Source organism: Typopeltis vanoorti, chromosome 4 (assembly GCF_054136105.1).
Source record: "Typopeltis vanoorti isolate ZY-2024b chromosome 4, IOZ_Tvanoo_1.0, whole genome shotgun sequence".
NCBI lineage: Eukaryota > Metazoa > Arthropoda > Arachnida > Uropygi > Thelyphonidae > Typopeltis > Typopeltis vanoorti.
Window position 1 is genome coordinate 133186615 of NC_143552.1, and position 21809 is coordinate 133208423.

Here is a 21809-nt window from a genome sequence, read left to right on the forward strand (position 1 = left end):
GTAAACTGTTGTTGTAAGAATACCAGAAGGTGAACGGATGAGAAGGACATCTAAAAAGGATAACTTGTTGTCTTTTTCAATTTCCACGGTAACCTTTATACGAGGATGTAAGGAAGTGATACTGCTTAAAAAGGAAGGTAAGGAGTCTCTGTCGTGAGGCCATATAGCAAAGATGTCGTCTATATATCGAACCCAAAAGGATGGCAGAGGGAATATAGATGAGAACAGGACTTCTAGATGTTCTAAATAAAAGTTTGCAAGAGCAGGAGAGAGTGGACTTCCCATGGCTGTTCCTTCCACTTGGTTGTAAAATTTATTTTGACATAAGAAATATCCAGAGTGCATTACGAAATCAAATAGTTTTATGATATCTTGTGGGAAGATGTCAGCTAGTAATTCCAAAGTCTCTTTGAGAGGTACATTCGTATATAAAGATTCTATATCAAAGGCAACCAAAGATCTGTAGGCTGTAAAGAGAAGTTTTTTAATTTATTTAAGAAATCAGAAGAGTTTTTCAAAAAAGAGCGGGAGTTGCCAATGTGTGACTTCAATAATTTAGATAGATATTTGGCTATGCGAAAAGTAGGAGAATCAATACAATCCACTATAGGGCGAAGAGGAATATCTGTCTTATGTATTTTTGGTAGATCATAAAACCTGGGAGGCCTTGCAAAATGTGTTTTTTTTTGTCTTTCAATAGTGTCTACATCTAAACGTTTGACCTCATCTAGTAGGGAATTTAATTTATTCAGTTGTCTGTTGGTTGGATCGTAATTGAGTTCCTGGTATGTTGAGTGATCTCGAAGTAAAATGGAAACTTTTCTTCTACAGAATCCATAATTACTGTCGCTTTTCCCATGTCAGCTTTGGTAATGATGTGGTGACTGTTGTTTCTTAAGGAACGTATAGCTTTCTTTTCAGAAGGAGATATGTTCGAAGGAGGAAGCTTGGCTTTAAGTAGCGAAGAAGCAACTTCTAGATGGAGAGTATTAGATTTTTCACTTGACAGATGAATGAGGGTTCGTTCGATATTAACTAGAAAATCTAGATATGGAATATTTTTTGGGACAATAGAGAAATCATATCCTTTTGAGAGGATGAGTGTTTCATTATCTGTTAAAGGCCGACCGGATACGTTGACGATCCAATTATCTGGAACTTGGAAAGGCTTGATTTGTTTAGAAACAAGAACATCATATTTGTGGTTTAGATGTTGATTCTGGTTTTTATAAGAACGTTGTAAACGGCGTTTAGATACATCTAGAACTATGTTGGAAAGATGTGGTTCTAAGTTTGTGGAGATATAGATACGGAGATCCGAAACTAACTGAATGTTAATAGCCAGATCATGTTTAACAGCTTTGAGTTGATTACGGATTAAAGATAAACTGGTGTTCCTGTAAATATTGTGAGCTCCAGGAGATTTAATGATTTCTTTAATCTTAGCGAAATTAGGAATTATCTTGTTGTCGCAGCATTTTTTTTTTTTTTTTTAATGATCCTCGCTCGTACCTTACCTTGAGTTACTGATAGTTTGCCTAATTTCCTTCACGGAGAAATCTTCACCAAAAAAACCGGTAAATTAGGCAAACTATCAGTAACTCAAGGTAAGTTACGAGCGAGGATCATTAAAAAAAAGCCGCGACAACAAGATAACGTATATTGTATATTGTATAATACTTGAGAAAGCAGTTACTTACTCTATTTCTAACATCATATTAACTGTTTTTTCTAAATGGAATCAGCACGCCATTGTGCTGAAATACCATGTATTTCATCCCACCAGCTATTGAAGATCTAGATAACGTATTTTTCCCCCACATGGTATGCGCTGTTAAAGCATTTTATCCTTGTTGCCCTGGCAACAAGGAAGCATACTTCATATTTCTCTTATTCTGCTGATATCGGAAACATACATTAACTCTTATGTCTTGTGATATTCGCAACAGAATCTACTGTAGCCTTGGAAACATACACTTTCACTATTTTATTTTATTTTATTTTATTTTTTTCGCTAGATTGGCTAAGCAAGAATGCTTTTCATATTCCCCTTTATCTGTAAGGAAAATGTATGGATGGGGTAATATAGTTCTATAAGCTCTGATCATGGCAGGAGGGTAACAGCAATGGCCGAGCCTCAGTTAAAACTTCATTGGCTACAGCATTGTTATCCATTACCTTCCAAGGATACCCATTTTAGTCGCCTCGCACGATATGCATGGGCTGCAGTGGAGCTTTTTTTAAGTAAAGCCGACTCTTAAAATTAGGACGATCTCTAGACCACTCCATAGTGGCCGAAAGACCGTCAAACTCAGCGTTGGCTCCACTCGGTGATAGGGCACTTCCCACTGCCGAGAAGAACCGCTCATATTCCAGGGAAAAGCATCCGCCGACAAAGCCTTTCCCCGGAGACTCAAAATATGCGCTCCAAGGCAAACTTCCTGAATTTTGCTCTCTCAGGTTTCTTCCGGAAGAAACCTGAGAGAGCAAAACTCTCGAAACTCTGCGTCCATTTATTCGCCTCTTATGACATGTTTGGATTTGAAGTGGAGATTATTAAGTAAAGCCACCCTCTAAAAATTAGGACGATCCCTAGACCACTCCATAGTGGCTGAAAGACCGTCCAGCTCAGCGTTGATTCTACTCAGTGACGAGCTCCCCCACCACCGAGCAGAACCGCTGGTATTCCAGGGAAAAGCATCCACCGACAAAGCCCCTCACTGGGCCGTGCCGGAGGACACCCTCCCTGGAGACTCAAAATATGCACTCTCAGGCAAACCTCCCGAAATCTAAGCCCCCCCTCACCAGGAGCGAAATTCCGAAAGAAACCTGAGAGAGCAAAGTTCTCGAAACTCTGCGTCCATTTACTCGCCTCTTACGACATGCTTGGATTTCCATTGGCGATAATTAAGTAAAGCCAACTAAAAAATTAGTTAGACGATCCCTAGACCACTCCATAGTGGCCGAAAGACCGTCCAACTCAGCGTTGGCTCCACGTAGTGACGGGATCCCGCACCACCGAGCAGAACTGCTCATATAACCGCTGATAGTTGTGGCAAGTATAAATGATTTGAAAGGAGATAAAATAGAAATGATAGCGAACCTGAACGAATTGTTTGAGGTAGCAAAAGAAAAGAGTGAGAGAGTTAGGATGATTAGTCTTTTTCCGCGGTATGACAGTGAAGAGTTTAGAAGGAGGGCCATAATTGCAAATGACTTTATGCATGGGTTATGCATGAAGAGTGGTGTGGAGTGAGTTCGATGGTCGAAAGGATCTGTATAGGATGGATGGTTTGCATTTGAATGAATTCGGTGTAAGGAGACTTGAAAAAGTGTTGTTGAATGAAGTGGATGTGCAGAATCAGGGAAACTAGATTTATTAAGGGGTGGGGGAAGTAGATATGCAGACCTTAGGGAGGCAGTTGAGTGTATAAATGAGTATAATATGCTCGAGCGAATAAGGCATCAAGGTAGGAATGAGGCCAACGGAGGTCTGCAATTCATGTTTCAGGCCATTTGGTGTGGGATTGAGGCTAGCAGAACAAAATATACAATTGGGTGCTGCTATAGACCAGGCGATGGAAAAGATGTGGAGATAGTATGCATAAGCAAATAGAAGAAATGAATGGAAGGAGGGTAATTATTATGGGAGATTTCAACTATGATAGCATTGATTGGAGGGAGGACACATGGGAGGAAGGAATTCGATTTTATGCGGTTATTAAGGGATAACTATCTGCGACAGCATGTAACGGAAAATACTAGGGGTCAGAGAGTGCTTGACCTAATTGCATCTGAGGATCTGACTATAACGAAAATGATCACATTGCCACCAATTGGTGAGAGTGATCATAGGGTCTTGACTTGGGAGGTGGCTAAAGGTGTGGAATTTACAATTAAGAGAGGGTACATGTGGAATTATCGGGCTGGTAAGTATGACAAGCTTAGGAGTTTGATTGGTTCAGTGCCATGGCATGTAAAACTGCAAGGGCTGGATGTTGATAGTGCATGGGAGGCGGTTAAGAAGTATTTGCAGGAGGCAATGACTGACTATATACCTAGAGTCCGAATAATAAACCAAGTAGAGATTAAATGGATGAATGACACCATTAAGCTTGAACCGCAAAAAAAGAAACAACTGTGGAGGGAATTTAAGGAGAAAGGTGACCTGAAGGCACATGAACGGTATAAAGCCCAGGCCAGAAAGGGTCAAGTGTGGTAAGAAAAGCAAAAGCGGATTATGAAAGAACATTAGCCATGCAGGCTAAAGAGAATCCCAAACAGTTTTTTCAATATGTTGCAAATAAAAGAAAAAATGTATATGGCAGAATAATTTTAAACAATACCGATGGTAGGGAGGTAACCGAATCAGTTGATATAGTAAAATTACTGAGTGAGCACTTTGCAAGAGCACATCATCCTGGTGGTGACATTACAGAAATGGAAGAACCAACACTTTTTCGGGAATTGTGGTGAATGAAGTGGAGGTGAATAGTCTATTACAAAACCTCAATGTCAATTCATCTGCGGGATTGGATGGTATACCAGCTCGTGTCGTACGAGAAGCAGCTAAAGAATTGTCAGTGCCTTTGACCATTTTGTTTAATTTGAATCTCGGGTCTGGGTTAGTCCCAAGGGGTGGAAAGAGGGGAAAATAGTTCCACTGCATAAAGGAGGTTCCAAGACTGCTGTTGAAAATTACCGGCCGATCAGCATATCAGGAATTGTTGTCAAGGTCTTGGAGAAAATAGTCAAGAAAAAAATACAGAATTGGATAGATGAAAATGGGACACTTGCTCACGTTTTTTAACACAGTGACCGCTGAACAGGATAAGGGTAATGGGTTTACAGTGATTCTACTGGCCCTTGCTAAGGCCTTTGAGGATACCACATGGAATTCTAATCAGTAAACTGCAACATATGGGAATGGATATAGGGTTGGTGAGATGGATAGGAGGGTGATTGATGGAGAGATATCAAAGAGTGGTTTATTCAGGAGTAGAGTCCAAAAGACGGCCTGTGACTAGTGGTGTGCCGCAGGGTTCTGTTTTTGGACCACTGCTGTTTAATCTGTCGATTAACGATATAGGGAAGGATCTAAGAGGAACAGTTCATTTGTTCGCTGATGATGCAAAGTTGGGTAGGGCGATAGTGAGTGCACAGGATGTCAAAATTTTGCAGGATGATTTGGATAGTTTGGAGGATTGGGCTAAGGAAAATGGATGTCAATTTAATGTGGCAAAGTGCAAGGTTACGCATTTTGTGGTGAAAAGATTAGCAGCAGTATATCACATTGGTGGAACCATACTCCACGAGATTGATGAGGCTAGGGATTTGGGAGTGTTGGTGTATAAGGAGTTGAAGTTTAGGGGACACATTGCAAAAGTGGCTAAATCAGCTCATCAAATCACTTGGTTGCTGAAAAATACTTTAACAAGCAGAGACAAACAGGTTATTGTTCCCCTGTATCGAGCCTTGATAAGACCCTATGTAGACTACTGTGCGCAGATATAGGCGCCAGTGTTTCTTCTCGATGGGGAGGAAATGGAGAGGATCCAGAAACGAGTGACCAAGATAATAGCAGGTCTATGGAATGAACCACACGAGAAGAGGTTGAAGATTTGTGGGCTGCAGAAATTGGTTGATATGATTGAGACATTCAAATTACTGAAGGGTTTCTATGAGATTAATTCAGAAGATATTTTTGAGAATAGGACTGGTAGTGGGAGGACTAGGGACCATCAATGGAAGTTTGGTTAGAGCTAGGTTTTTACTTGAAGAGTGGTAAATGAGTGGAAAAAGCTGCCAGAGTCTGTTGTGGGTGCCATAACTGTAAATGAGTTCAAGGTGAAGTATGATAAATACTGGGTGAATGTTGAATAATTGTTCTTGACATGATGTTGGGCCTCCCTCGATGAGTCTAAGGACACCTTGGATGTACCCGTAATAATAATAATAATAATAATATTCCAGGCAAAGGCATCTACCGACAAAGCCACTCATTGGGCCGTGCCAGAGAACACCATCCCCGGAGACTCAATATGCACTCCCAGGCAAGCCTCCCGAAATATATATATGTAAGCCCCCCCCCCCCCTTACCGGGAGCGAAATTCCGGAAGAAGCCTGAGAGAGCAAAACTCTCGAAACACAGCGTCCATTTCAGTCGCCTTTTATTACGACACGCATGGATTTACATCGGTGATACGTAAGTAAAGCCAATCTCTAAAAATTAAGACGAACCCTAGACCACTCAATAGTGGCCGAAAGACCGTCCATCTCAGCGTTCGCTCCACTCAGTGATGGCCTTCCACCCACCACCGAGCAGAACCGTTCATATTCCGAAGAAAAGCATTCACCGACAAAGTTCCTCACCGGGCGTGCTGGAAAACACTCTCCCCGGAGACTCAAATTGCTCCCTTAAGGCAAAAACCTTAAGGGAGCGAACTCAAACTCTCGAATCTCAGCGTCCAATTAGACGCCTCTTACGACATACTTGGATTTGCATTGGTGCTTTTTTTAAGTAAAGCCGACTCTAAAAATTAGGACGATCTCTAGATCATTCCATAGTGGCTGAAAGACCGTCCAAATCAGCGTTGGCTCCACTCGGTGATGGGGCACTCCCCACCACCGAGCAGAACCACTCATATTCCAGGGAAAAGCATCCACCGACAAAGCCCCTCAGCGGGCTGTGCAGGAGGACACCCTCCCCGGAGATTCAAAATATGCACTCTCAGGCAAAACCCCACGAAATCGAAGCCCCCCCCCCCTTCACCGGGAGCGAAATTCCGGAAGAAACCTGAGAGAGCAAAACTCTCGAAACTCTGCGTCCATTTAGTCGCTTCTTACGACACGCACGGATTTACGTCGGCGATGTTTAAGTAAAGCCAACTCTAAAAATTCGGACGATCCCTAGGCCACTCAATCGTGGGCGAAAGACCGTCCATCTCAGCGGTGGCTCCACTCAGTGATGGCCTTCCACCCACACTGAGCAGAACCGCTCATATTCCGAAGAATAGCATTTAGCATTCACCGACCAAACCCCTCAGCGGGCCGCATAACGCATAACGTTACTGGCTGGATGGGTGAAGCAAAAATGCTTTTCTTTTCCCCCTTTATCTCTGTAAGTGATACTGTGAATGAGGTATTATTGAGCTACCTGCTCGCCCTCTTGGGGCCTGAAGCTAGTGATGTTCGATATGTAGTAGAATAGATTTTGGTCTTCTGTATTTGCAGTGTATTGCTTCACTGTAGTTGTTGGCTTGTTTGATCAGTGGATTTGAGTGCAGGGTTGCCTTGGAAAAGAATTTCACAGCTAAGTTGTGGAGATGCGAGCGGATATAAGGGATGTTTACTTCTCGGTGGATCTGGGAGTTTCTTATGTACCATGGGGCATCTAGGATCATTCTTAGGCACTTGTTCTGGATTCTTTGTAGTTTTTGTATGTTGGTTTCTGAGGTATGACTCCATGCTGGAGAGGCGTAGGTGATAACTGGGCGAATTACAGTTTTGTACAGAGTTAGCTTGTTTCTTACATCTAGTTTGCTTTTGCGGTTTATCAGGGGGTAGAGTTGTGCAATTACTCTAGATGTCTTCACTCCTGTTAGTTTGATGTGATTACTAAATAGCAGTTTGCTATCCAGTTTCACACCAAGATACGTTACTTCTGTTACCCATGGGATCTTGAGTCCGTGGAGCTGGATGTCATCCTTGCTGGTGACTTTTCTTCTGGAGAATAGCACAGCAGAACTTTTCAGGGGGTTTACCTGGATCCTCCAATCTGTTAGCCAAGTTTCTAGTGTGTTGATGCTGCCTTGCAGCCTTCTAATTGCTAGCTGAGGGCTGCGAGATCTTGAAAGTATCGCGGTGTCATCCGCATATAATGCTATAATGATATTTCTCGGGTTTGGGGGGATATCAGCTGCATAGCTCGAGAACAGTAGAGGTGCTAAGAGGGAGCCCTGTGGCACGCCTGCACGGATCTTGCGTTTGGATGACACTGTTCCATTTAGTTTGATTTGCATGTGTCTGTCACTTAGGTATGCTTTAATTAGTTTGACTAGTTTTATTGGGAAGTTAAATTGTATAAGTTTGTAGAGAAGTCCCTGATGCCATACCTTATCAAAAGCCTTCGCTATGTCGATGAAGACTGCAGCCTTATAGTCCTTATAAGGACTGGCTTAAAGGGGCGAAGCAAGAGTGCTTTTCATAATCCCCGTTATCTGTAGAGGACAGTGTAAGGATAAGGTTTTATTGAGCTATAAAGCTCTGATCATGGCAAGCGGGTAACGGCAATAGACGAGCCTCAGTTAGAACTTCATTGACTACAGCACTGCCATCCATTACCCTCCCAGGGTACCCATTTTAGTCGCCTTTTACGACATGCATGAGCTACATTGGTGCTATTCGTATCCCGGCAACCACACGGGAAATGACTGCAGCCGTTTGGAGATTCCAGTTAAAGCCTCCTGCTATGTATTCTACCAGACGGTGTATTTGTTTTGCTGTGGAGTGTTCTCTGCGGAATCCGAATTGCTCGTTTGGGATGATTCTGAGCTTGTCAGTGATTGCTTGTAGCCTTGTGAGTATAACCTTTTCAGTGACTTTTCCAAGACTTGATAAGAGGCTAATGGGTCTGTAGCTTTCTGGAAGTTGAGGATTCTTGCCTGCCATTTTTATAGGTATGATATCTGCTGTTTTCCAGGTTGTCGGGAAGTGCTGAAATCTGATGATCGCGTTTGTTATATTAACAATATGTATTATTGCTTTTCTTGGAAGCAACTTTAGTGTTCTGTTGGTGATGCCATCAGGGCCTGGAGCCTTTTTGTTGTTCAGTTGTGCTATGATTTTGGTTATTTCCCCTGGGGTAGTGGGGGAGATGGGTTCTAAGGTATCAGTGAGATTTAATGCTTTCCTGACATGGCGATGAACTTTATAGATGAAATTAATGTTAAGACTTTTGTACGATGGGCCGCACTGCTCCTCCAGGTTGTCTATGAGGGCTTCTGCATTTTCCTTGTCTGTGTGTACTATTCCGTGTTTGGTTTGTATAGGAGGTAAGGGTGTAGTTTTAGGATTTTTAAGAGTTTCCATATGGAGTGATCTTCAGGGTTGAGTGTGGTTAATTTGGTTTCCCATTCTTGATTTCGGTGGTTTTGTAGAGCTTCTCTGACTTTTCTGTTGAGTTTGTTTAGTGTTGTTTTGTCCTGTGGTGCTCTAGTGTTGTGATATCTCTTTCTTGCTTTGTTCTTGGTTCTAATCAGGTCCATGATTTCTTCTGGGATCCTGTTGGTGGTGTGGTGGAGAGTGGTTTGCTTTACTGAGGCTATTGCTTTCTGCATTTGGCTTGTTAGATTGATTATGGCTATATCTATCTCTTCTTTTTTCTGTATGATGGATGGTGGACCAATGTATTCTGGTAGAGGTTTTGCGAGTTTGTTCCAAGCTATAAAGGAGTGCTGGGGTGAGAACTGTTCTTGATCGCCTAGCCTGAGCTGAATGGGGTTGTGGTCTGATGAAAGTTCTTCTATTGTTTCTTCCTTATATAGAAAAGTTATGTAGAAAAATTTAAGGTGAATAAACGCTTGTGTATCCTGAAGAGTTTTATTTTAAAATTCTTTTTATATTTTATTAAAAATATTGAAATATATTAAATATTGAAATATATTGAAACATTAGCAATAAAAGAAAAAACATATAACATAATTTTAAATATATCTTTCTGAGAATGAATACTTATCTCTTGTTTGTGGTGTTCTTAAAGTTTGAAAAATTAACGCGTAGAGTTCTACTTTTGTAAACTCCGAAAATTTAATGCGAGTAACACGAGTTGCCTGTCCTTATCATAAGGAAAGTTTGCATTTTCCATTTTTAAAGGCTCATTTTTAAAGGCTCATATAACGAGGGTATAAGAAATTCTAAGACATTTTTCGAACTTCACACTTGAAAAAAAACAACTTTTCTACGGAATCATCCCCCCCCCCCCTCATATTTTGAAGACACTAGAAGAGTTAAGTGTTCGCCAGTATTATTTATTGATATACCCTCACTATAACCTACATAACGATTTGGTTAAAAGAGCAAAGTTCCTGTTCAGAAAAATATGTATATATCGGTGCGTTTCAATTTCTGAACAAAGGGGTGGCTGTCTCGAACCGTACATCAAATCTCTCACGGCGTTTCACTTTATAAATATAACAAGGCAACAATTTATTCATATTCTAGCCATTCTTGGGAGTGGTGGCTTGATTCAGCAATTTAGACGGGCTGCAATTTGTGGATATTTCCCGTAATTCTCGAGAAAGCGTAATCTAAGCAAAATTAGCCCAAATATTTAGTTCTTGGATATATCAATATGCATACGTATATTAACATAATTATTCATTAAAAAGTGTCCCATAAAATAAAATAATCTCTCTTTAATTTTATTTATTTATTATTTATTTTTTTGGGCGTAAACGTAAGTTGCATACTTACAAAAGACTCGGTGGAAAAATGTTTACATTTCTTTTTGAGAAAGAATTGTTATTATTAATTATTCTTATTATTAATAATTATATTTTTATTATAAATAATAATGTAACTTATAATAAACTTAAAAATTTTATTACTTAATACATATTTTCTTAAATATCTTCCTAAAATTTTAAAACTGTCATATACACCTTTTTATATAATAATATAAGCTCATTCATAAAAAAAAAATCGCTACGTTATGGTCAAATCGAGACTAGGCGGTGACTGATTCATTCATTCTATGGTCAAATCGAAATATATAACATCTGATTTCTATTTCTCTTCTGATTTCTATTATATTATATTTACATTTATTATATCTGATATCTGATTTCTATTATATTATATAAAATATCAAGGAATTAAACTTTCACCTACAGTTAACTTAAGCACTCTCCTCTTTGCAGACGACCAAATAATAATTACAAATTCTGAAGATAACTTACAGAAAGCTATTTTAAATCTAAATGAGATATCCAAAGATTATGGTATGATAATATCAACGGAAAAATCAAAAACTATGGCCTTTAAAGGACAAGATCCAGCAAGAACTAAAATAGTAATAGATAACAAGATCTTAGAACAGGTGAATTCATTTAACTACCTAGGATGTATGATCACATATGAAAATGAAAAAGATATAAACGTAAAAATTGCAAAATATTTAAAAATAACAGGTGTAATTAACTCTATATTTAAACCAAACCTAGTTCAAAAACAAACCAGGCTAAAAGTATACAATACATTAGCCTTACCGGTCTTAATGTATGGAAGCGAAATCTGGACAATAAAACAAAAAGACAAACAAAGATTAACAACAGCAGAAATGAAGTTTATGAGAAAAATTGCAAAGTATACCCTATTTGATCACAAAAGAAACGAAGATATTATGAAAGAATTGAACCAAGAACCATTAATAGAAAAAATTAAAAAATATAAACATAAATGGATGGAACACGTTCAAAGAATGAAAACAGAAAGATTACCAAAACAAGTCTTAAAGTACAAGCCATTAGGAAAAAGAAAACCGGGACGTCCTCTTAAACGATTCAACGATGACTTCTAAGGCCGGAACAGGCCATGCTAGGCCTAAATCCTTGATAGATATGATGATGATGATGATTTCTATTTCTATTTGGTCATTTTGATTTAGGAAGTGGTCCTATACTTCACAGGATCATTTCTGTAGTGTGATGAGCTCCTCGGCCTTTTTGGCTAAGATCAAAGCGTTAGTGTCTGTGTGTATCAGCTTAACAGGCTACTAGCATTTTGTAGTATCTGTTCTTAACCGTTAATTTCGGTACGAGTCCCATCGGGGTTCACGATATTTAAACGGAAATTTACAGATCTTCCCAAACCCCGGACCGGGGAAATATTAAACACTTGGTAGTGGTGGGAATGGCTTAGGCCTCACCCCCCCTAACCAGCTATGGCTTTGCCGCGTACGCGGACACTCGGAATAGAAGTGGATACCGACCTGCATCCTCGATGTTTAGCCAAAGCCCTCACGAAACAGTCGGTGCCGACCAGATTTTCGGATTTACTCCTTTCGGTAAACTTTTCTCCTTTCGGTAAACAGATTTTTCGGATTTACTCCTTTCAGTAGTTTATCTGGGGGTTTATACAAACCCCCAGATAAACTACTCGGAGGTTTTGAGTGTAATGGGGAAAAAATAGTCCCATTTTTGGTGGGAAGTATCACCAAGTTACTTAGAATCCCCAGATTCCCTTTGGAATATGTTGAAACTGATCTTAAGATTATCCACGGCATATCCGAGAAATGGGGCGTAGTACGCAATGTGGAAGTGTTAAATGATGCAGAAAATCCCACATGGAAGTCAGGCGAAGTAACCATCTCCCTAGACATGAAAACGCCAGTTCCCAACTTTATTGTCATTGGATCTGCCAGAGTAATGATTAATTACCCTGGCGTAAAGAAACAATGTTTCCGATGTGGAGCCTTCACCCACCTTGGGGCCGACTGCCTGAAAACGAAGTGTAAAAACTGCCTCAAGGCAGGCCACAACCTGGATAAGTGTGAGGCAGCCTGCCTAAAATGTGGTGCCACAGACCACAAAGTGGACACCTGACCATCAAGAACCCTGGCAGAAAGGATGGGAGTGCCATCACAACAATACCGCCAGGCAATACTAGCAATATAGAAAAGAAAGATTCTCCAAACTTGAAGGCTGCAGCAGAAAGCCATACCATCACACCACCTAAGGAGAGCAATAAGAAAAAAAAATGCTGCCATAGAATCCAAACCCGAGAAAGATAAGAAGCGAGAAATCCATGAAGAACCAGCCAAAAAAGCAAGCTGTCACACATGCTGAAATCGCAGGAGAAGAAGAAAAAGAAACAGAAAATATGGAGGCAAACAGCACCCCATTCAAACGACCACTCAGCCCAGAGGAAAAGGAGATGAAAAAAATAAAACCAGCAGAAACAGAAGAATTAGAGACTCCTCATGCAAAAGCAGGGGAGACTCTAAAGCATCTAGTTAAAGGTATCCCTGGGGTGGACAAAAATGCAATAGTGAGAATAGGGGAACCTGAGCTCCTCCTCACTGGGAAATATGGTCCCCAATGTAGTTAGTGCAAAATGGGATGAACTCTTTGTTGAAGACATCAACAAAATCACCCCTGAGCAAGTACAGGTAGCCCTGGACATAGACGAGGAGGCGGCATCGGCGTTCTTCATAGCTCTCTCCAAATTAGACATGGCCAAGGGAAGCGAGGTCGCTAAAAAAATAATGACTGCCCATAAATAACGACAGTCACAATAACCATCCCTTGGTTTTCCTGTTCAGATCTATAATGTTCTCCAGTTCCCACAGGTGGGGGAGGGCCTGAGAACCTGAGCAGCAAAGGCCTACAACGAGGCGGTGCAGCTACTTGAGAGCTGCATCACTCAGGCCAGACCCTTCCCCCCACCTTTCTTTTTCGGTTTCTAGTCCTATCAATAGTTTTTGTTTTCTTTGTAGTTCATGTTTTTGTTTTTGTTACACGTTTCCTTTTTAGGATTTTTCCTTTTCTTCTAAAGTGAAAAATCAACGACCGTTTTAGAATCGCCCCTGGGGGGCAAACAGCTAAAACAGGTCAACTGAGGCCTCTTTTACCTACTCTACCACTATGCACTCTATCTTTATTTCCTCTCCTATTATCTGCTGACTCTCAGCCTATCTTACTCTACAGGCTAATGATGAAATTTGTTGAACTCACAAAATATATATATTTTGATTTGCTTGTTTTAAGTAATAAATTAAGTAATAAAAGTTTTATTACTAAATAGATATTTTCTTAAATGTCTTCCTAAAATTTTAAAACTGTCATATACACCTTTTTATATAATAATATAAGCTCATTCATAAAAAAAATCCCTACGTTGTGGTCAAATCGAAATATATAACATCTGATGTCTATTTGATCATTTTGATTTGCTTATCTATTTGCTTGTGTTGATTTTGATTTGCTTACAAGATTTTCAGTGCTAATAGACCTACTTGGTGTAAAAAAGTGTAAATACAGGATTAAGGATAGCTAACTTAGTACTAAACTTCCAAACCGCAGAAGAATTTCTTTTTTTTTATTAGCCAAGAAGAAGCCATTATACTACACTATACTGGTTGTAACCAATATACTTATTTTTTCTTTTATAAGTGCAAAAATAGTTATGGCTTAGCTCTTACCTAAGGTAAGCATGCCGGGTTTTGAAGTTGATCCCAAGATAGAAAAGAGAGTAGTTAGCCAAGCTTCACATGAGGCAGCTAAATCTAACAATATTTATGACTTCACCCCTTACGGGGGTGGGGATATTAGATGGTAATGAAGAACAAGAGACAAGCTACTTCAAAGTTTTGAATTTTTGAAAAAAAAAGTAAACCCGAAAAATTGAGTCGGACAACTCTGCCATTACAGCTACAGAGACAGCAGCCGAAGAAGTAGTACGTCACAGATGCATCGTTCTCCAAGACGAATGATAGACAATGCCCGTCCACATCTACTGAACAACAACAAATATCACACCTTCAGTTCCAAGTATGATTAAGTGAGGGAGCCCTTTCGTTGATCAGTCGTCGCGATGGAAAGGCTTCTCTCGGCAGTGGACAGGTAAAGTGAACCCTTATTTTACATCCTCAACAGACAGGGCGGGTTCAGTCGGAACCTGTGTAAATATGGAATGGTTCTACTGCTATATTATGGATATATTTACAGTTTGATCAGAAATCTTCCGTCCTTATGAAGAGGACACGACAGTCTTACACGAGACATTAATAGAAATAGTCAAAGGGCGAGGGGGGGTTACCATATTCTCATTAACATAACATTGAAAACTTTACCAGAAACTACCATTTACAAAGCGTCTATTTGGAGAACCATGTGCAAGGATGGGAGGAGATCCTTGTTCGTTAGTTTATATTAGGCGGGTGTTTCATTGGGCAAAAAGATGTGTTGCAGGCCTAGTTTCTATACACTGAGAGTTTGGGGGTTTTCGCTCCCTCACTGTCTATGCTCCTAACAATATCCATCAGTGATGTAGATTCTTCACGTCCCTAGAATCCTATTTTTACCGGGTTCAATATATCATCGCGGGGTGGGATTGACTGGAACTGAATCACAGACACGCGATATGATAAAGTGGGCGGTAGCAACAATTCTGGTACCTGTAGCTCTAGGGAACTGCAATTCTGCTGTGATAATGACAATCTCACTGACATATGGAGGAGGCAGAATCAGTTCCACATGGTCGTCTCAGAGTAAGGCATATTGCGGTTGGCAGTTCTTCAACAGAGAATCAAATGGTTCTGTTAACTATCGAACTACTCGAGGTCGTTGACACATCCAAAAGACCTTGGAAACTTCCTCCACGCTTCCTGAAAATGAATAACGAGGATTTGCAACTGCTTTGCGACAAATAAGGGAACACCCACTGGGAATGGCACTCAGGGGCCACTTTATTCACTGTTAAAAACGAAGTAAAGCAGTTATTTCAAAATTACTCAAGAGAATGGGTTTGTGTTCAAAGAAAAATATATATTAGTATACTAGGGTGGTACCGTGCGACCAGCAAAAAGATAATCCCAGAGATTCCTTAATTAAAGATGCGGAAATCGAGTTAGAGACACATCGACAAAAAAAAAAGTCGATGAACTCGATTTCCGCGCTAGGTTGTTCCTTTGTTATGCGGAAACCTCCGCAGCTGAATTTTACAATCGACAGCGCATAGCAGCATATGATGGTAAAAACAGTTCGGCAAATCTATGTTAACGGTCAAACTTTCAAGACCACGGAAGATATCTTGCAGCAATTTTTTCATTATTGTTCCAAAGCCTGTTCCGATGACCCCGGGGTGACAGGCTACTTTAATGCTTGGAACATAACAAGTGTGCCTGAACACTTATGTGCATTTCACGGTAGTTCCATAATATCGGAAGAGGTTAATCAGGCTTATAAAGAATTAAAGCTCAGGAAAATCCCCTGGCCTAGATGGGCTAGGTGTTGAGTTTTATCGGTCTGTCAGGAATTTCATCTTGCCTATTCTGGTCTCGATTTTTAATACGTTTTATCTACTGGACACGTACCCGCTGAATTTGGTAGTAGGCACGCGATTTTTGTCGTCAGTAATCGTCTGAAATTTATCATGGGACATTGATTACTAGTACTCAAGTGTACGGAGTTCCAGGTAGGTCAATGGGACTCAACCTATTTCTAATAAGAATCTTATTCGTCTTGTGACAAGCCAGTGTGTCAGTGGATTTGGGGGAAACGAATTTGATAGTTTAAACACAGCGTTCTTCACTTTGTCCTAGAGGAAGTCGGGGTGACTTGTTGCGTAAGCGAAATAATCAGAAGCATCAATGATAGAACAACATTATCAACCCATTTACGTACGCAGAGAAGTTCGGAAAGACGTCTTCCTGAGCCCCGTTCTTTTCTCTGTAGCACTAGAACCTTTTCAAAATTAAATTGACGACTCTCACGCAGTAAGAGGAATATCGCTGCCCATAAGCTCCAAACAGAGCACGATTGTCGTGTATGCTGATGATACTGTTGGAACCCTTCAGGTATTCCGATTCGATTTACATTTTCTTCAGCATGCTGAGACAATTTAGCGTGCTAAATGGTCTGCACGCTAACCCAGGCAAAACACAAATCAAACTTTTTGGAAACTTCGGTCCTACAATCATCCGTATGGTTTGACACTATTAACCGGGTCGGCACCAATATTAGGAATCCCCTTCCTTTCAAGGGCTGTGCTATCAACACATAACCTGCTGAACTCTTATCCCGACACTTTCACCCCTTTTAAACCAAATTATCTCCCTTTCAATGGTAAAGCAACGGTTACAGGAAAATTCATCGAAAAGCGAATTCATCGAAAGACAATTCATCGAAAAGGCAATTCATCGAATGAACAATTCGTCGAAAATGCAATTCATCGAAAAACAATTCACCGAAAATTTTAAATTTTCGATAATGTTATGGTAAAAGTAATCCATTTAGAGCAAAAACTGAACCGTGAAGACAGCTTCTTGTACCAACAACTTCTGCTAAGTCATTTAAGTCAGAGAGCTTTTGTAATACAGTACATAATTTGGACACATTATTTCTTTGTCGCTCAGAATATAGCTGAACTGAAAACTGGAACGGTTCGACATTTTCTTGTAAAAGTTTCAAATAGCGAATCTGAGTAAAATTCATCCCATAATAATTGCTGTATTGAAGTCGCATATTACTACTAGCAACAATAATAATAATAATGAAGCCCGCATAGTTCAGTCGGTAAAAACGAAGCCGTTTAGTTAGAAAGACCTGGGTAGTTGGATCCCATTTAAGCATAAATTTTTATCAGTCCTGTTCTGCTAAAGGTAAGTTAGCAGGCATAATATAGATACGGCTGGGCTTTTTTTCCGGAAACAGGTAAATCAGTCCCATGAACAGACATGAAACAGTTATCGGACAAGAAAGACTATAAGAACCATATTATTCTATAATTTTTCCCCATGAAAGTAGCATTGTAATCTCCTTATTCACGGTTCAGGTTTTGTTCTAAATGGATCAATTTTCTCATAACATTTCCGAAAATTTTAAATTTTCGGTGAACTGCTTTTTCGATGAATTGCATTTGCAACGAATTGTTGTTCGATGAATTGTTCATTCGATGAATTGCCTTTTCGATGAATTGTCTTTCGATGAATTGCCTTTTCGATGAACTCTCCGGATACCAAAGCAACACCCATCAAAACCATCATAATAGCAATGCTGCTACACACAATCAACTTAACAACCATCACAGATGCACAAGATAGAGTCATTTACAGACAACTCATGGATTTCTTTTGGAGCCGCAGGAAACATGAAGTACGCAGAAACTTCATGTTTCTGCGTACTTCATGGATACTTCGTGGGGAGGGTTTTGCTAGGTCAAAAACACTCCCCACATTCAAGGAGGAGTTTTGCCCTAGCAATCTTAAAATATTCATATTTCGCTAATATTGTTAGAACCATACAGAAAGCATTGGCATCAAATCACCCATCTTGCACTCTGATTAAATATTTTATGGGATATTTACTACCCTATTTTGGGATACTGGCCACGCTGGACCATATGCGGAGATGGTGCAATCGTTTTATAATACCATATGTAATACGCTAAAATCATTGTCACACATGGGGTTCGGTGCTTCACCTTAGTTCAAGCAGATGTAGTGAAAATGTTTTGGTTTCGAAACGCCAGATCTGAGTATGAATGAAAAGGTGCTTTTTATGAATATTAAAAACAGCTGGCGGCAGCCTTTTTACCGGGATTTGGCTTCAGCCAGCCTCCACCAATGCAGCTCATTTGGTGGAGGCTGGCTGAAGTGCTTAGGATCCCACCAACTTTTTCTGGGATAGTACTTGTGTGGTACCCCAACACCTCCTGGCAAGGAGAAACAACAACAACAAAAAAAACTCATTTTTCTCATCCATCGATGTTCTAAAGTATCACAAATGGAAAATACGTAAAAACAGAATCTACCACTCTCCCCTATCTCCATCGATTCTTTATTATATATATATATATATATATATATATATATATATATATATATATATATATATATATATATATATTGATATGAAGTACAGATTATAATATATAAACATATACATATTAAGATATAATACATAAAAGTTTTGTTGATTGATACAGACAAATCTCAGCAAATTAATGTTTAAAAATCAATGAAAATGTATATATGTATATGTATTAACAACTCATAAATCTTACATATTATTATTTCATAAATTATATGAGATGGTAATATATTTCTTATATATACTTTCGCATCCAAAGCGAAAAAATAGTTTTCACCCTTTTACTGAGAAAACATAGCTCTGTCTTCATTTGTACACGACGCTTTAGTTGCGCTTTGTAAGCTGCTAAACTCAGCTATTTACGTAAAATCCTACAGACAGCAGTGTGAGCTAATTGGAGCTCAAGTTTCGATTGGTTGATTTTCTGGAACTGCGTAAACAAGTATGCTAAACGAGTTCGACTAAATTATCACTAACTTCGTCTTCACGTGAATTTCTCGTTTCTTTCTTTTTTATACAAACACATAACCAACGGTGCACGTGTCAAGGGCTAGTTGTTTGTGGTATAAGTTGGACACCAATGCAGATCGTTTGGAAGTAATAATAGCGAACATCATAACTAAAAGCGGAACCTATTGTTGTCATGGAAATATTACGTCATATCCGTCTAGACTAAAACGAATTCTCTTTTAAATTTCTCTCTATAAAAGAGAAACATGTCTCCGAATTGATAAACCAGCAACTTCTTTTTTTTCCTTCTTTTTTGATCGCTAATCTTTCTAACATTTGAGGAAAAACTAATTTTCCTGTCTTTTTGTTTAATTAAAAAGCTTAACAGTTTTCAGGTTTTTGATTTAATCGCTGAGAAAAATGCTTCACTTGTCGATTCTTAGGATCACTCCAGCACATAACACTGAGATGTTAACTGATGCCAAAAGTTGCACAAACTGTCGTACCACACAAAAGGTTATAAATCTATAGTACATTAGTACTATGAGTGACTAAGGATTTCTATTATTTTTTACATAATCTGGAAACCAGGTTCCAGAGAACAAATGGATTTTTCGAACCACTTCAAGCCTATGGACGATGGGCTCACACTACGCGTTGAAATTCATCTCCCACCTAAACACAATGACACATATCCATGCTCATAGTGGGATTTGTACCCACAGAATATGTTTAATATTTATTTCATATTTAATACAATTTTAATACCGTTTTATTGGTGAAGTGGTAAAGTCTCTACTTTGCCCACTCGGCTACCGTAGACTCTGAGTTTGAATCCCGCTATGCCATGGATGTTTGGGAAAATCCTTCGTTGATTTTTATTTTACAAATAAGCCATGTCGCTGAAACCACTTCTTATTTGGAAGGTTGAAGTGCTTAGACTTAAAATTCTCTAGAGACTCCATCGTCTCTAGAGAATTTGCAGCTAAACCCTATACAACAAACGGGTCAGATAAGCTGGTTTAGGCCTCTCTCCATCCTCCAAAGGAAAAAGAAAAAAACATTGCTCTATTCCTGGTTCGGTGATCGTTGGTTTCACTATAAAAGAAGGACTCAGTTTATTCATTCTTCAGGAAATGGTGCCCGAAAACTTCTGTGTGAATTAACAGCTATAATAGTTGATGAATGTTTTGTCATTGATTAATATCGTTTCCAGATGTGAAGACCACTCTATCATTGGATTATTATAATCTTCAAATATTTCCGACCTTCTTTAATACTATTAAACCCCTCAAAACAGTTGCTTAGGATGGTGTGACATTCCAATATATCTGGTAACATTCCATTGGAAATGTCTAATATTTAAGACCATATTTTACATTCTCATTGAGTCCGTTTGTCATATGAGGAGCGTGTAAGATGAAGAAGTGCTAGAACGTCTGCACTCCATAATTTGCCTAAATGTTCTCGAACAAAAAAACCCTAGTTTACTAGCTTAAAGTTTATGAGTAAAAAAAATTCAATGAATAATTTTAAATTGGTTTTAGTATAATCTAACGTATAAAAATTAACAAACGTTCAGAGTATACACAATTACAAAATGGGCAATACAAACAAGAGTGTGTAAACATTGATCTTGCAAACACTATTAACTACTTTATTCTATGGAGAGAAATGGAAATTGGTTAAGTCAAGTAAGAGTGTATTCAATGCAGTAAAAAAAACTAATATTTATGCAGGTCACAACTCACCTTTGGGACACGAGTGGTGGTGCATGAAATTTATATAAAAAAATCCCCACTCTCGTAAGATAAAAAAAAGTAAATAAAACTCTGGTAGAGATGCTTTCTTAGTGATCCATGTAACAGAAGCGCGCGCACGCACACACACACACACACACACACACACACACACACACACACACATGAACGTAGGTGAAAGCCCACTGGTCTACACGTTATGTGGTTCACCAGATACATTTTCTCGTAATTAGTACACAGGTCAAAAGAGACGACGCATCCGAGCTGATTATCTTTGTTGCTCTACTCAGTGAAGCAAACCCGACCGAATGGGTTTTCGTAGATGTAAATAGACAGTGTTTTCCCTCGAGATTGCTGAAAACGAGATTCGGGACTTGGGTACCTCAGTGGCTATTAATGTGTTTCTAAGTTTCGCAGTAGCTGAAGGGAGAGATTATCTGACGGTCTCATCAGAACATGCAGTAAATGAACACAAAGTATATGCATCAATTGCTTTTCGAATTCCCTTAATTATTCTCAAAGTTAGCGTCCTTCCTTCATTACATAAACATGTTCAAGTTAAGAAAGTAGAAAATGAAAGAGAGAGAGAGCAAGAAGGCGAAGAGAAAAAAAAAAGTTGCTAACTTATTCGTGATTTTAATTTTCAGCATGCATGCATTTTTTTTTTTAAAAGCAAGCTCGAATTTAAGAAAAGTACAGATTTATTTCCACAAGTAATTAACATTATTGTGTGTATATGTGTGCACGCGCGTGCTCTATACCCTCCCCCCCCACACACACACATAATCCGTTAAGCCTACATATATTAGACCTTCGGCGCGCACAGTACGCACATTACCAAATGGCTACAGAATGATGCAAACATATCATCTATTGTCTGTTCCAGTCTTAATAACGTAATTCACTGATATATTTCATGCTTATTGTACATTTTATGGACGCATGATGATGTGACATGCGTCTTAGTCGACAACAAACGAACTAAATTGCATTATTGCAAAAAAAATGA